Raw genomic sequence first — 16575 nt, 5'->3', positions numbered from 1 at the left:
CGACAGCCTGCCCCAGGATCTGTGAATTAACCCTCCACAGGAAGATGCAACCTGTGATGCATGAGAGAATTAAGTTTTTATTTTCTGAAATGCACTGACAGCCCAGCCAACAAAACACAACAGGTTCCCTGAATCAGGCTGTGAGGTAGAAGGGCAAACACAGTCACTGAGACTCCTCTAACACCCTGCCTCAAAAAGCAGTGTAAGAGGAGACTTGAGGGGAGGCCATCAGGCTGTGTGTCCCTCACACACACACATTTGCATGGCAAGGAGACAAAGGGAGAAGGAAAACATGGTTCAGGCAGCTACAGAAATCAGATCTGCTTCTACTTGAACCTGTTCTTAATTGGGGAAGAGGTTGAGAATGTGGAGTCAGTTTTTCTTCAAGTCACCCCACACCTAGGGAGGGGATTCCAGTCTGCCCTGTGTCACTGGGCACTGAGGGACCTCCACCTTCATTGCTGTTGTTTATGAAAATCTCTCTCAACAAATACCTTTGATCCCCACATAAATCTTTTTATTTGTATCTTCATCACAGGCTGGGGCCCAAAGACAACACACATTTTCATATCATCAGCTTTTTTCTGTCAAGTGTGTAACTCAGTTAAGAAAGAAAAAGACACATGTGAGAGAATTTTTCCGCAGTTTACTGTAGACTGGGAAAGCAGTTATTTTCTTTAGCTGCTGCTGTTATAAATCAAAATGTGTAGATAGGAAAATATTAAGGTATTTATAGCTATGTGAATAAGTGGGTTTGTGGAGTGCTGGCCAAAGAAAGCCAAACAGTCCTTTCACTGACTGAAAATGACAAGCTTTTTGGCTTCCTTGGTAAAACAAAACTGCAAATGCTCATTTCAGAGCAGTAAAAATACACCATAATGCAATATTTAAAGTATTTTTTTCATTTAATACCATATTTTAATAGCAATCTTGATAATGTTGGAAGCAATATGAGGTTCTTTCAAAAGGAAAAACACCTAACCTGTTATTTGTTGAAAACATCATACAAAATCTACTCATACTTTTTTTACCTGACCCATTTGGCAAATTCAAATGCACTTCATGCATGACTTTAGTTAACCAAGAATATCAGGCAAGTGTTCCAGCCCTCTTTTACTAGAGCACACAAGCCCTAGGTAACACAAAATACTTTACCTGGTCTTGTGCGGTCAGGGCAATGCCCAAAGCTCTCTGTGGCTGCAGGTAGCACCCACAGCCTGAGTGCAGCTCCCCAAGCACTGACTCCAGCCACCACCTGTTCCACTCCTCACTTCCTCTCTGCTTTCCTCCAGCTTCACCTGTTTTATTGACTAGAGTAAAACGAGTTTAAACACTTAAACATTCATTATCACACTGATACCTTGTCCATGGGCACACTGACCGCTACCAAGTCATTCTGATACCGTGCCAACACATTGCCTGGGATCTAGCTGCCAACTGTGGCATTTTGCTTATTTTATAAGCAAGATGACATTTTTTAATTCTAGTAACAAACCATTAAGATGGGCAATTAAATACATTATATGGGGAATTAAATGTAAGGCATAAAGTGCAGCAGCAATTTCTCTGGTCTGTTGTACAGAACCAGACAGATGCGTTTGTGCTGTTTGGCTTAGCAGAAGGATCCCAGCAGCAAGAAAGGGGATGGAACCTGAATCCCTGACCCAGCTGGGCCAGTCTGGGCTGAAGCCCATGAAACACTGCCCGGTTTCTTGACCTGGGTCAAGCAACTACGTGCCAGCATGAAAGCTGATCTGAATCTTCAATGTTTGTAAATGATCTTTCTGTTCATAATGCAAACCAATGTTTCTGCCGTCCCAGCTTTGAACTCAATGTGTACTTAATAGCCAAGCTAAAAACAAAGCCATAATCACTGAGGTGGAAATAATCACAAATACTGTTTAATATCCCAAACTGATGCCTTTTGTTAGCTCAGCTCCAGGGGCCAGCACTACCATGCTGTTCATTTGGGGGGCATTCCTTTGGAGGTCACCTGCAGCCACAGGAGCCAAAATTGCAGCATCTGGGCCTTCAATTCTGGCATTCAGATCTGACCTCCAGAGCTAATGCAGGTGATCTGCAGCATGGCCCCTTTCCCTCTGCTCTGCCCCATTATCTGCACTTGCCTGCCCAAGACACCTTTGGGCAGCTAACAGCTTCTACTGGTCTCATTTCTCCTCTCCCTCTCTTCCACCCATTCCCCCACAGGAACCCAGTCCTGTTTTTCTCAGAAATGCTTCCATCACTCTCCACTACAGGGAGACTGTGTCTTAGCCCACAGACAGTATTTAACATACTGCAAAATGTTTATTTTCAACTAATTTACACTTTGTTATTCTTGCAGTCATCCATCTCTTGCATTTTTCCAAAGTTCTTCAGCTGGGAATGGAAAGCTAGATCCCAAGACTCTACAACAAGCTTCTATCAGGAAAGGTGTTCTGTGAATTTCTCTTTTAACAAGCAGGGAAAGGATTTAAAAGCCGAAGAGAAACACAACAGTGACGACAGCCCTGACAGAAACCTGCCTGATAATTCCTGCCTGTATTTCAACATCCCCTCAGACACAGAACATAATATAAGCATTCTCTTCTGAGCAGACTCAGTCAATATTAATTAAAGGCACAGGCATTTTAACATAGCCACCAGGCTGTTTCCTCAATCTCTGTGACAAAGGCATCACTTTCTTGCTCCCACTCTTCCAATATAATCTCCATCCCTGGGTAAATTTACATTTCAAGGGAGAGTGCAGAAGGTTCACGAGTACCTCATTAAAGTTCTCCTTTCACTGGGGCAAGACAGATGTTTTTATTCACCAAAAAGCCAACGGAGTCCCAAGCCAGGGGCACATGTCTGCCCAAAGAAGGAGAGAGGTGAAGGCGGCACTGGCGGGCAGGTTTCACTGTCTGTGATTTGCTTTTGCAAAAGGTTAATCCTTAACGTGTTTCAAGGAGGCAAACACCAACCTGCTGTACATGTGGCTGCATACAATGGAAAGATTTTTATGGCCAAGGACAAAAAGGTCAGGCACGCTCATCAGGTTCATATTTCTCCTGGAAAGCCATGCTGAACAGCAAGCTCCAGAGTATGAGCCTATGTTCACAGCAAAACAAGCACAAACTAAGGAATATAAAGGTACAGGTGCTAGGAAAGGAGGAAGAAAGTCCAGTGTTCAGGTGCTGTAAGGGACTTTGTTTGTCCCAGGCATCCCATTATGTTCCCTGAATTGTGCTATGAACAAAATCAGCCAATAATAATTGGATTTGGTAGACATGTGGTTTATAGAACAGTAAGGCTTGAAAGGCCTGATAAATAGAGAAGCAAGCACAATTTTGTGAACACTGGAGCAAAGCAGGACATTTGCTGCTTCCAATACCACAAACATTTAAGTCGAGCCTCAAAACAGTTAGAACATTTTTTAGATCCCATCCTTTAGATTATCCTTGGGAAACTCCTCTAGCTCCTAGTAGAACTGGTGAGTTAAATCTTGCAACTGAACTACACCACACTATACAAAAAAGAGCAGAACAACAAGACAGGCTGTTTGGGCTATGAGTGCCTGCATGACTTTTATTTAAACACCTTGGGATCCTGCTTTCTCCAGAAGCCCCAGCTGATCCAGATCCCATTTTAGAGTTCCCACTGTGTAACCTCAATGAAGATGCAGCAGGAGTGCTAAGAAGAGGGCAGGTGTGAGATGCCACTGTCCTCTCTCTGCACACATTGTACAGCCAAGCCCCTGAAAATGAGGCAACTCAAGCATGAGATACAGAGGAGTTAACAAGGACAAGTCCCCCTGCAGACTACTGTGCTGAGGGAGCTGACCCATGAACAGAACTGCCTTCCTCAGCATCTGGGCTAGAAGCAAAGTCCTTTATGAGCACAACTGGCTGAGCAAACTGGAGAAGTCAGTTCCTTCCAACTTGGCGGTAGCAATGAGGATGGGAAAAAAGCTTACATGCAGTGTAATACCAAAGCCAGCAGAAGGAAGACTGAAAATTGGGAGGGAAAAAATAGAGAATTTAATAATGAAAGCAAGGAGTATTCCCCACGCAGCTCTAACAAGTTACCACCAAACCCTGACTGAACACTACAGCTCTAATTCCATCTGGCAAGACACTTGTAAATTTTGCTGAAATATCATCCCTGCAAATTACTCTGCCACTTTCTCTTCCCAAACCTCTGCAGCTATGCTTTTGGACAACTGTCCTGACCTTTGGTACAGCCAGGTAAAGAGACAGATACAGATGCAGCCATTGCTTTCAGGTTATTCTCCCATGGCTCCTCTCTAACAGCTCCCACCTCACCAACCACTCTGTTCAGATAAAAAGGTTGACAGCTGAACTACAGCGCTGGAAAGACAAGGTGCCACAAATAAACCTTCAGGTCATCTGAAAATTGTCTCTGAGAGACAACCACAATAAATCCCAATTTCTTTCTTGAGTTACCTTACCAGCTTTTTCCTCAGAGCTGTGTATCAGAATACCTTGGAACACTACCACTCTGCCCTGTTATTTACAAGAACAACAGTTTACCCTCTAATTGTTTTTCACTTCATCCATTTCTAAATCTGAGTGTATCTACTTCTGCTGCATTAAAATCAGTCTCATAGCAGGCTTATGCTAAAAAAAGCAGTGATTTTTGTGAAGTCTCTGACAAAAGAAGCTATATTTTGTTTGAAATATGACAGTTACTTTGATTTTTCTGTTTGCTGACAACTTTCCAAAGTACCACAATTCTATGCCACTGTGTTCTGTAACAGCTAGATCATGGCTACAGAACAAATTTAACATGTTCTTGACTTGTTCTAATTCTGATCTTATTTTGGGAAAGTCGAGAGGCTTTTTCCTTAACCTTGTGATTCATTTTTTATGGGAAACTCCCCCTGAAACACACCCATAAATAATCCTGCCTTCTTGTTTGACTTACTGAAACAATCCTCTCCAAGAAAGAAAAATAATTTCTATTTCTGCTATCCAAAAAATTGGAACTCCAGAACAAGGCTTCTCTTCTGTCAGGAGCACTGGAAATTAATTCATAGCACATGATGACATATGCACAGGCTTTTCCAGCACAGACACAGTGGAAATTTCTCATCTGGAAGTGCTGCTCTGCCCTTCAGCTGGAGGTGCATTATAGCCACAGGTCCCACATGCTCACTCTGAGGAACTGACCAAAGTTGAAATTTCCACATTACAGGTAAGTTTCAGCAGAGCCAACCTTTTGGAAAGAGATTCCAGCATATGCTGCAGGGATGTAAACATCTTTGTAAGACTACAGATCACAGTGCTGGCAAACCCATTCAAAATGAATACAACAAACAAAACAAAACAAAACACAACAAACTTCATCTGGTGACATTTATGCTGGGAGAACTTGTAGTATACACATTTTTGAAAAAGGGACTTTTCCACCTCACCACGAACACAATGTCCCTTTAACTGCTGCTTTTACTTGTCCAGTACAGAACAAAAGAGCTCATGGAGTACCTCTGCTCCTTACTGTTGCTGCTCCTTTCCAGTCCCAACCTCCTTCCCAGTTTCCCAGGATAGCACGGACACACTGGTTTGTCCCGGCTCAGCCCCACTCAGCTACCAACAGACCATATCCATGCAGCACTCCAGCACTGGTCCAATGTATGTTTTATCCCCATTAGGGCAGCTCAGACAGCTGCCTAAACAGCCCCAGACAAAGATTACGCTGCCACAGCGGTTTCTACGCGGAAGAGCCAATTCTTGTTAATGCCTCTCGTGGCTGCAGCAGCATGAAGCTGCTCCACACAGCCCCATGCCCTGGAAATGGGCAGGGGGAGTGGGATGGGGCTGCCTCCCAGGCAGCTGGCTGCCAGCCATGGGAGAGCAGCCTTTCCTTTGGGGCTGCTGTCTGAGGCTTTTTTAAATCCCACTTCAGAAACAGCAGCTTTGATTAGTCAGATGTAAAAGTGGCCTGCAAGAGGGGATGGCAAACTACTTAATTCCATAGTGTTATACAGGTTTAGATATACTTCTTTTATGGTATAGGAATACACAAACACCATCTCCCCTGGATATTAAGTGTCAAGCAATGGATCTAAGGGGATTCTTCCACTTTATTCATACAATTCAGATCACAGTATGGTTTCAGCTGCACTAGGAGAGTGCTCTGAATATATATAATGCACTCAGAATTATCCAAAACACTGATCCAATACTTCATTGAGTTGGTAGCTGCAGAAGTAGATGAAATAGCTAAAAAACCGACAGAGGCATATCACAGAAGGGATGGACAGCACGGCAATGATTTTGTTATCACAACACTGAGGTCAGTCCTACAGATTACAGAAAAAGAACATGCCTGTCATCTAGACTTGCAATGCTTGGATCTCAGTGCTGAAAATGATCAGGTGCCCACCACCAACAGGGTGTTATTCAGTAAACTACATTTTCTAGACTAAAGCCACATTTTTATCCTCAAGCCTGTCAGTTCTCCCCAAACTGGAAGTTAACAAAGCACCAAAGAAAACTTTAAACAGTGACATCTCAGCATTTCCTCTTCCAGATCCAATAATTAATCAGCTACGCAGTCCTGCATCTTGCCTGCAAATAGCCAAGAAGCCCTTCTTGATCCACACTGTCTTTAGCTGTTAAATGACAGCTTTAGTCACATTAGTTACAGAAAAAGAAAAAAAAGGTATTACTCTTATCCTTATGTAGGTACTCCACCACTGAGAATACTACCATGAACTCTGACGACAGGCCATCAAATATATAGGTCAGGTCCATTCTGTCCTGACCCTGTTTCCCGGCTGTTTAAGTAAACACACTTTCACTAGTTCATAATAAGATACAAGAGAAACATTGGTTGCATCTGCAGTACAGCAGACACAACACAGGCAGACTACAGGGAAAAGGGATAAGCAACAGAAGGATTTGCGGGGCTTTCCCACCCCAAAAAGCCCAAGCTTTTCCAAGCTGGAAGAGCTCTCACACCAAGGTCCCCTGCCTGTATTACCGACTTCTTGCCGTCACAAAAAAGGAAATTTCAAACTTTCTGGTACTTTCAAAATATTTAGCACCTGGAATTGGCGGACAAGCACTAAGGCATTTAGCTTGCTAACACTGATTTCCTATGGGCTTGACACCCAGCAGAGGCATGGCCAGGTGTGAGGCCATGGCTCCCAATGCCTGGTTGCAGCAGGACCTCATTTGGGTTTGCTGCACCATCAGATAGCTATGGATACACAGTGTCACAGCAAGCACCAAGTCAGTTCAGCTGTGTAAGTTTTACTCTAACAACTAAATCACTCTCACATTCCAAATTTAACAACAACAACCACAGGAGATAAGGCAGAGTGTCCTTAATGCCAAATCACCACACCAATTTCTTATACAGAACACCTACCAAACCTGTGTCCTGTGAAACAATGTGCTGAAAGCTTCACCTTGCAGTCTCTTCCCATGCCATAGGTGATACACTCCCCACTGCAGCCTCCAGCTCAGCTGGCTGACTGGGATGGTCTATTTGCTAATAAAGCACTTCTCAGTATTTACACAGCAGAAGGTGGGCCTGCCTCTCTTCATTTTGTCCCTAGTTTCCTGTGGGTTTAAATGAGTGTCACCACCACCTCCTCTTGTTTTAGATTATATTGTTTTAAGTCACCCCCTGACCTATAGCAGTTTTTCACTACCAGCCAGAATTATCAGTTGGTAATCCTGTTAAAGTATCTAGGCAAGAATTCCAAACAATTCTAAGCAATAACTGCTGTTTCAACAACTATCCTGTGCCAGCACAGTTCAAGGCCACAGGAATCTCTAGTGTCTCCAGCCTTCCCTGCTTTAAGGAGGCTTCCTTGGGGCAAAACAGCTCCACTCTCATGACAGGGATATGCTTTTATTCCTGATCTGTTGAACTGAAATAAAAACTAATTGTGGTCAAGACTTCTTTCTAGTGCCCCTGTAGAAAAAAGGCGATTTATTTTCTAAGGAAAAAAAAAAAATGTGAGCTGCAAACATCAAAGCAATAATAATCTAGAGTTAACTCCTCATCGATCCTCATTTCACCTAAATCAGTTCATCCAATTTGTTATTGCACGACTGCACTTACTATTGTATCTATTTAACATGTGCTGGATAAAAGAAAGTGGTACAACCACTGCCATGGGCTTCAAGAAATGAAAGTTTTGCACGTTCCTTGTCCCAGCTGCTCCTGACTTTTCAACTTTCACAGTCAAGAGCCTGCTTTTTACAAAGCCAGTAGCGCTTCAGCTCCCAGTGAAGTGTTTCAGAGCACCAGCAGCAGGGACTGTCTTTCCCTGGCACTTCTGCACTGCGACTCTGATTCCAGCACCTTCTTCCCTTTCCTCTCAACAACAGAGCAGCTCATGCTGTCCCCTCTTGCCTCTGCATTCAGGATGTTCAAATGCAGAATAAAGTCTCAAAGGCCTTCCAACTTTGTCATTAGAACCATTCTACTTTCAGGAAAAATGAACCAAGAGGTACTCAAGGGTAAAAAAGAACTTCCACGTGCTGTGGAGCACAGTTGAAGGGACAGACACAACTTTTTCACACAGCTGTGAAGGGACAATGATGCCCTGTTAAGCTTCCTTCCTTGGTGGTCTTTAAAACTAGGCATCACATTTATATTGTTATCAGTACATATGGTAATTTCTGCTCAAGGTTCTGTGTGCTGCCATTTTTCTGATAAAGGATTTAACTCAGTATAGAGTGAACAAATCTTTTGATCAAAATGGGACTGAAAGTCATCTAAACACTGTACATTCCCTCTTCCCAAAACCTCCAGTGACTGGGTCTGGCAGCAGCAGCTTTGAAGAGGAGTCTGTCCCACCAACAGCCTGCTCAGGTCTCTGTTTTCACCAGGCACAAAAGGTGACAGCCTGACAAGTGCATTAAAACTTTAAGCTACCCGAAGGCAGCCAGACAGAAACTTTGTGTACAGACCCCCCCCAGGGGACTCTTCTTTGATTTAGCTTCCTAAAAATAGCTCTTTAGAGGGGATTTGCTTTCAGGGGTTGCTTGTTGCTTTTTTAACCAGTTTTGAAAAGGCTCTCTCATCCATAGGCTTTTGTTGCTTTCAGCATCTTACAGGTCAAAAAGCAGAAGATGTCCTGACAAAAGAAACCTGACCTACATCTTTTGCCTCACTCTGCTGGGTTACATCATTCCTATGCATGCTTATGTAAGAAAGAGAAATGGTGCACTCCAAAGAGGGTTCAAAAATCACACACAGCCCCTGTTACTGCCTCTTCAGTAGCTTTTCACCCAGCACTGGTGAATTCCTTTAAAACGTCTCTACCATATTTTCCTTTTTCTGCAAAAAGCAATTAAGAATATTTACTGACCTCACAGGGGAGACACAGTATTTTGGTTAATTGTATCTTGTAAAGACTCTAAGAACACACAGTGAAAGGCTTTATAGGAATGTGAAGTGAGTCATAAACTCAGAAAATGTACTGGCAGAGACACAGAAGTCATACCTGAAGTGAAGTGTGTCAGATAAGTATCCCGTTTAAAGAAAAAAGTTGTAATTTAAATAACTACAACATGCTGTCCCATTGTACCTTAACTGAGATTTTACAGGACACTCATCAGGAAGGCAGTAATTTCATACGCTACTCAGTGAACTGGAAGGAATCTAAATAGATAAGTAAGAAGATTTGCAATCAGTGATAACAATTAGAAACTAGTAACAATGAAAGCTGATTTATTATCTGTTTTAAAAAGACAGAGTGAGGGCCCACACAAGCAGAAGCAGCTTGTCTCTCACTACTACTTACTGCTATCTTTAAGTAAAAGCCTCCTTTCGGTTTTGGTGTTAAAAGCAGGAATCAGCTCCTTTCAGTACAGACACCAAAAGCTGCCAGTGCCTGGGTTCCTACAGGACAGGACCTCCTGAGCTGCAGGGGAGCAAACACCAGGCAGACAGGGGCAGGGGCATGTGTGCAGGAGCAGGGGACAGGCTGCTGCTTCTACCACAGCAATCTGCTGTGTTAGATGTAGATTTTTGCCCCCAAGGGATTTCACACTAAAGCAAGATCCCATGCCCCGACTTAACAGCTTGCCAGCTGCCAGCCAGACCAGCCAGCATCACAAGTCAAGTCACGGATCAGGGCAAATACCTCAGAGGCCTTGATGTAATAATTACACAGCAGTGACTGCAGCATTTCACAAGTACCCACTGCTGCCTCAGGATCCTTTTGCTAAGCACAAGGATTCAACTGCAGTCAGGACCACAACTTGACCACCTTGAGAGAGGGAGGGCTGGCAGGTGAGGATGACCCTCCGAGGAGAGCCTGGGCACTCTGCAGCTGTACTCCTGCTGGAAAGTTGGACCACAGAATGTTTTTGACAGTTCACTTAGGTGCCCTTAAGGTTACCAGAAGTTTATGCAATTTGTCATCTTCTCTGCCCCAAATCCCCACAGCATTTGTTTCTTTCCCCTAAGAGCCCTTTCTATTCCACCTCAGGGTGAACCTCTGGGTGTTAGATCAGGTTTTGTAAGGCTGTGAAGGAGTACAGGAGTAAGGCTGATGCACTTGCACAGCTGCCCTTTCTGTTTTGCCTGATGAACATCACACTGCTCAGGATAATCAAAGTCCTTTATAAAGCAGATAAATTCCCACCAGTGGTCTCACATCCTTTCAGGAGACCAGACAAGGACTGCTTAAGGTAAGAACTTTTTTGGTGAAGGATCCCAGCATCTTCCTTCTATTATTCCACTGCTTTCATCAGCTTCTTCTGCTCTTAGGCAGTGTCCTACCCCCACCTCTCCAGACACAAAGACGCAGGCTCTGCCATGTATCAGGGTACCCCAGGGGAAAAGCAAAACGAAATCTGCCTTTCCCAGTCCATCCTCCCATCTTTTGGAGGCAGAAAAAAGACAAAGATAAGCCTGTATTAATTTGTTGCCCTCAGGATGTCAGTACTTAAATGCACTGGTTGTGGCCCAAGACTCATTCCTGCCAATACTGGTGATCATGGTGTCATCTGGGTAAGGTCTACATCCTGATTTCTGAAGGAAGAGCGTGTGAGGTACAGCTTCCGTAGGCTGCAGAAAGGCAGATGATGTTGTGATTCAGCACCGAGGTTGCTTGCTGGCACTATCTCCTTACCATTATGCTGTTTCTGAAAAAAAACCCAAAACTTCGAGTTTCCTGAAATCTGGCCAAGTGACCCTTCTATTGCTCTAGCACCTCCTTCTAATGACTGCAAAACTTCCAACCACAGCATTTCTGATTCACTCATACGTGTCCAAAAATCCTACTTACAGGCTTTTGCCAGTGGCAACCAAGATGAAAAAGCTATTTGTGGAACTGAGAAGGACAAGATGATGTAGAAGAGGGAAATAAAACAACCAGGCCATAATCTAATTCCACAAGAATGAATTCTACTTTTAAACCTCCTCAAATTAAGTTTAAAAGAAAAAATTATTTCTTTAAAACACATTTCTCATTTGAAGCAGCCACAAGTCTCCTGATTCTTAGTGCCTAAATAAATATATTGCACACACCACTTTTAATAAAGATGGATTTTTCCATTTTATCTTTTACCATTTATTGCAAGCTCCAATTCTACAGCCATCTCTCTCATATTTTCAGTCACTCTGGGCCTATATTTTACATCTGCAACCTATCATTTTATTAGTTTTCATGTTAGTAGCACACAGTAACAGAGATGTCCAAAGCCACTAACCCTCCTTTTATATTGAAACAAAGACCTCAAAGGAGGACATAAACAAATGGTCCCAAAATACCTCTTTCCTCTGGTAACACAACATCACCAATTGGCTCCCTAACTGGCTGAAGGTTAAAATCCACAGGCAAGCATGATGAATTTTTACTGTTAGAGGAAACATTTTAGGGGTTTGTTCACTTAGTATTGGAAACCTAGTGCTTCCTCATTACAAATCCAACACATTTGCAATTGAAATATCCTAGAGGGAGAATAAAGGAAACCAAATGAAGCCTGAAACAGACTGCAAACAAGGAAGCTGAAACAACTGCTGGATGTTGTTAGCTCTTTCACACATTTTCAGGAAACGACTATTACCTGTATTTTCCTGCATGACAATGGTTCAAAGCTGCATTAGGGGACAAATAGACTGGACATTAGGAAGCATTTCTCTGCTGAGAGTATGGTTAAACATTAGAACAGGCTTCCCAGACACATGGTTGTTGCCCCAAGATGGATGCATTCAGACAATGTCCTTAATAACACGCTTTAAGTTTTGGTCAAGTGAAGTGGTCAGGCAGTTGGACTGAATGAACGTTTATAGCTCCCTCCCAAATGAAAAATTCTATTCTATTTCTATTCTATTCTAGCCCATCCCATCTCTAAACATGTGACACTTATTTTTCACAAACATTCTTTGCTACTTCTAGCTGCCTCATTTTTGTTTATGACTAAGCGTAAAATGTCAGTTCAGGTATTCTCTGACACCTTTCTCATCCACAGAAACTGGACTTTCCTAGTTTTGTGTACAAGGCTCCCTCTTTACCCTACTGCCAGCTGGGCCGAAAAGTGCACTGATCCAGGATCTAGCTGGAAAAGGAGAAGGTTTCAGAGGCATCATAGACAGAGCAGCTCTTGCAACAACCTAAATGACCCCAATGTGTTCCTGCTCATTTTTAAAGTCTGACACTTTCATCATTAAATAAGGAGCCACCATCATTCACACAATCTGTTGCCAAGAGAAGGTTCTAATTGCTCCTTTTCCAGCAGGAGTGAATGCTGAGAACTTGCAACTTTTTACATGCATGGTATTAGGTTAAGTATTTCAGTAATCTGCTACCATCTGACAGTCACAGACCAAAAAGTCAATGACTTTATTTAATGATTAAAATGAGTCTGGTTTTGTATGAGAATTGGCTTAAGAAGGATACTTCTATTTGAATTAGCTAACAGAGATGGGGGGAGGGGGGGGGGGAACTATCAAAAAACCCCAGAAAGCTGTTTTAAAACAGATGAGACAACAAGATTTATTGCGCTGCATTTAGAGGACATGAAAATGAATCTGACACCTGCTCATCTTCAGGCGTAACTCAGAAACCAGTATTTCTCTGAATGGATATTCTAATGACAATGTCAGTCTGGACTTTACAGTTTGCTTTTGAGCTGCATTGCTTGGATTTATGGCCTGCAAGAGATATCAGGTGCAGAGCTTATGTGCAATCCATCACTTCCCAACTGCTACAATAAAGCCAGAAAAATACTTCACCTCCTTCAAGTAAGATTTCTGGCCTGTCTCAGAACCTGCACAGACAATGAAGTACAAATGTAACCCCATTTAGGAAAGAGAAGCCCAGAGGCAGCAGCAGGTCACCCTGCAGAGCAGAGGAAGAGGAAGCCTTCAATATCCATGAGCAGCTCCAGAATCAGGGTTCTACAACACACCCTGCAGGGTCACCTTCTCCTACGCTCAAGGGCATGATGCGTGACCAGCAGCACAGCATCTCACCCACTGACCTAATTAAAAGGCTTAAGGGTGTGAGAGAATAGAAAAGAGGGGTTTTAATTCCAAATATTGTGTAAAGACATACTCACTTCTTAACAATTTTCAGAAGCACTGCGACTCCCTTCCCCTTACCTCTCATATTTGCACTACCAAACACCAACTGGACTGCTGCTACTTTGAGCTGTCCTCAAGCAGGGGTAGCAGACAGCACCTGCAGGTAACTAAGAGCTGCAGTACCCCTGAGTTTGTCTTTTGAGGGCCACGTGTCTTTCCAACACAGAGGAACCAGAGTATCAAAATTAGACAATGGAGGTAGTCACACAGCGTGTCCCCTGTGCCAGGCTGATTCCAGCAAGTTCCAGACACAAACTGCACCACTCACCTAAAAGGTATCACGACTGTACTGTGCACAAGTATCCTCCGTGCAAACACAAACACTACAACATGCCAGTGAGCATTTCCAGAAGTGGGTTGAGCGGTATCTGCCCTTGAAACACTGGGCATAACAGGACGAGTAGATGGGAAGATACAACACTGATTAAGAAATAACCAGTCAGCCCTTCCAGCAGTTTGGTAAAATTTGCTCATTTGATCACCGTACACAAACACAGCGCTTTCATCTACACTGACACGTACAGCACGGCCCAGAAAAGTGCCCTAAAATTAAAACATTTGCCACATAAGTTTTAATAAAATCTCATCCACCTCTACTTTTTGCCAGAAGAAAACTCAACTAATTCATCTTAATTACTCTGAAAGTATACAAGTTCTACACCACGCAGACTCAGTTTACTGAATTCAGGCCATGGAGTAATTGACTTTTCATTCTACTTGCCATTGTTTTAGTAACTAGTGCTGAAACTGGCAACTAGTCATAAAAAGACTATTTCTGGAGGACAAAAATCTGGATTGGCCAGATGAGAACAAACCAGTGAGAACAAAACAGGGTATTTAAATTTTAATATTTGAATTATTTTTTTTTTCAACAAGCACCGAAACATTAACTATTTCATTTCGCATGAGCTGATTATTAGCTAATATGAACTTGGTTAATGCAAAAGTAAGCCAAGACGTGCTACAGCTACTCTGCTTGCACCATCTGCACTGTTAATACACAAATGCACAGATCTAGCAGGAGAACACTAAAAACCCCATTACGGAAGTGCTGCTTCACCTGTCTTTTCAAGTGTACCTTGGGCAGAGAATGTGACCACAGCAGCAGGGAGTATTTGCTTGGTAATACACATTTCTAGTACCGGGAGAAGGCTGCTACAGCAGCTCAGCATGCTGAAAGCCTAGCAGGATCTCTGAACACAAAGTTCATGGGAATTCCGCGGTTCCCCTTCCTTGTTTTCTCTACCAAGTAACTCAAGGGAGGCAGCACATCGTGCTATTTTAAGTTAACGGTATCATTAAGGGTGAAACACATGCAGTTATTTTAAAACACAGCAATGCTGCTAAACTGCATCAACGCTCGCTCCGAAGCCTGGCTCTGACTCTGAAGCAAGGAATTCGCAAGCGCTTGCACAGCCGAGTTGAAACAAAAGGGTGCAAATGCGAGACAGCAAAGCACTGCCCCGCTCCCACGGCACTTCACACACGCACAACTTTCCCTGCCGAGCCCAGCTGCCGCTCCAGCACCGCGTACCCGGCAGGCCGGGATCCTCGTTCTTCAGGCACGCTGGCAGAGGCTGTGGCACAGCACCAGCTATCGGAACCGGGCAGGAGGCGGGCGGGACGCAGCCGGGATCCGGCGGCTCGTCCCGCCGGCAGTGCTGCCGTCCCTCCGGGACCGGAGCGCCGCGGAGCCTCCCCGCGCTCTCACCTGGCACCGGCGGCCGAGCCCGAGGAGCCGCGGCCGGGCGCGCCCTGCCCGCCCGCTGGCGCCCGTCCCGCCCGTGACTCCACCGCCCAGGAATGGCGACCACCGCGCCCAGGAGCAGCCCCTGAACCCTCCGGGACCAGCCGCCCGAGCCGGGACCGACCTGCGGGGAGCGCCGCGGCCGAGGCGGGGTCCGGCGGGACGGGGCTCAGCGGCGCTGGGGCCGGGGGCCGCTCGCACTCGGACGCGGCCCAGGCACCGCTCCAGCCCCTCCGGCCGCTCGCACCGACCCCCGGGCGGCCGCGTCCTCTGCCTGCTGCAGCTCCTACCTGTTCCCGGCTACTCACCCAGGCACTGCCACGGCGGGGCTTCCACCGGAGCACGACGCCTTCCGCCCGAGAAACTTATCTCTCTCCCGCTACTGCCATTTGCTAACTTGCCTAAAGATCCTGCAAAATCCCAGAAAAGGCTAGGAAACGAGAGGAGACGACTTAAAAGCTGACGGTCAGGACAGGAATTTATGGAATGAAATCTTTAAGGGCAGGAGCAGATAGAGCCAGCCAGCTAACGCTTTCGTGCCCTGACTCTGGCCAGCAGCTTCATTTCGTGGGCAGACCAAGGCTTAGGAGATGATTTAACATACCTGCTCCTGGCGTGTTCCTCTGGGCATCAACCGGAGTCCCCGGCGTAGCCAGCACGCTGCCCTGTCTCGTCCTTGTGCTGCCTTTTCCAGCAGACCCCTCACGATCACGGTGTCACGGTTCCCCAGGCCTTACAATCAAGCAGTTTGTTGTAAGGGAACTAAAAATAGCACTGGATTTTTCACTGGAGCACTTGCTTGAGTGAAGATAGTGCCAGTCAGCCCATGCATTAGTGAGCCGTACAGACGTCTAATAGATCGTTCCCAGATCCTCTTGGAAATACAGCCATTGACTTTTTTCAAAGGATGGGGTTGGGGTTTTTTCTTTGTTTTTTAGTTTTGGGGTTTTTATGAAAAATAGCACAAAATAAATCTTCTTTCTGACCACTAAAAGATGAACTGAGTGGGGTTGTTTTAAGAATATCCTCGGGAAAGAGTGAGTCACTTAAGCTGCTTTTATGATAAAAGATCCCTGGAGGAAGTATATCTCCTTAGTCTCTGAGCTGTTCAGAGATCTGTATGTCCCCCTGCAAATCAAAGCTTCACGCTGTTAGGTTTTTCAGCTTTGTGTTGTTTATAATAGTATGAGCACCTGCTTCCACTGTGAAGTTAGGACTAGCATGGGAAACAGAGCAGGATTTTGTCCTGGCTAACACCTCAAGAGGAT

At 44.5% G+C, this 16575-nt stretch overlaps 1 protein-coding gene across 8 annotated transcripts in view; it reads right to left on the bottom strand.

Annotated features, from left to right (window-relative positions):
- ARHGAP24 (Rho GTPase activating protein 24) overlaps positions 1–16575 on the bottom strand; it is a 184909-nt gene that overhangs the window by 54476 nt on the left and 113858 nt on the right. The window contains exon 1 of one of the 8 annotated variants that reach the window (XM_014254818.2): positions 15912–16060. The exons of 5 other annotated variants lie outside the window; for them this stretch is intronic. The gene's annotated coding sequence lies outside the window, so the exon portion shown is untranslated. Of the gene's footprint in view, positions 1–15094; positions 15116–15615; positions 15734–15911; positions 16061–16575 lie in introns of those variants that run through there. 2 more of the 8 variants (XM_014254820.2, XM_014254819.2) reach the window with 2 other exon arrangements.

The sequence above is a fragment of the Pseudopodoces humilis genome, chromosome 6 (genome assembly GCF_049639895.1).
Source record: "Pseudopodoces humilis isolate 2021_Gansu_Grassland_sample_001 chromosome 6, ASM4963989v1, whole genome shotgun sequence".
Taxonomy (NCBI): Eukaryota; Metazoa; Chordata; class Aves; order Passeriformes; family Paridae; genus Pseudopodoces; species Pseudopodoces humilis.
This window is presented reverse-complemented; position numbering and strand designations above follow the sequence as displayed.